Here is a 1,068-nt window from a genome sequence, read left to right on the forward strand (position 1 = left end):
CGTCCCTCTGTCTATGGAAGATACTGGTCATCTGGATTCTTCTTGAAAAAATGACCATCACTTCAGAACTTAGAATGTTTGTTTAATTTTCATTATCTCATTCTTTTATTCTTCAAGGAGATATTATCATGCATTCAGTATGATCTGACTCAGTGGAGATCCATGGCTCAGACCAAGGATTTGATCACTCAAACTAGATTATTCCCTTTTCTTGATTTTGACATGTTGGCTACAAAGACCTTCCCCTAGAGCCAACATTGAGAGAAGTCTTCCCCTAGAGCCGGTACCCTGAATTTGGACTTCTAGCCTCCTCAACTAGGAGAAAATAAATTTATGTTCTGAAGGTCACCCACTTGTGGTATTTTTCTTATAGCAGCATTAGATGACTAAGACAGTATGTTCCCTTCCTATCATGTGTATTTGCTTGAGAAAGGGAAGTGACAAAGAAGGAAAAAAATGTATATAAGAAAAAAATAGTTCATATTCAGAGAGGTGGCTAGTTCAGTAATCTTGGCATAAAGTAGCAAGTCAAATTCTTTACCTAAATATGGTAGATGGGGTAGAAGTAAGTGGATATTAAGCATGCACACTTCAAGAAAATACTGGAGAAGCCAGCACAACTTGATGAAGGCTAGGTCACGAAAGCTCCATAGACACATCCAAACTCCCTGAGAGACCAAATTGCTGAGCTGAGGGCTGTGGGGACCATGGTCTCTGGGAACATCTAGCCCAATTGGCATAACACAGTTATAAAGAAAATGTTCTACATTCTACTTTAGTGAGTAGCGTCTGGGGTCTTGAAAGCTTGTGAGTGGCCATCTAAGAAATTCCACTGGACTCACCCTGTCTGGAGCAAGGGAGGATGAAGAAAACCAAAGACACAAGGGCAAGATTAGTCCAAAGGACTAATGGACCACAACTACCACTACCTCCACCAGACAGTCAAGCACAACTAGATGGTGCCCGGCTACCACCACCGACTGCTCTGACAGGGATCACAACAGAGGGTCCTGGACAGAGTTGGAGAAAAATGTAGAACAAAAATCTAACTCAAAAAAAAAAAAAAAA

The sequence above is a fragment of the Trichechus manatus genome, unplaced genomic scaffold (assembly GCF_000243295.1).
Source record: "Trichechus manatus latirostris isolate Lorelei unplaced genomic scaffold, TriManLat1.0 scaffold00334, whole genome shotgun sequence".
Lineage (NCBI taxonomy): Eukaryota > Metazoa > Chordata > Mammalia > Sirenia > Trichechidae > Trichechus > Trichechus manatus.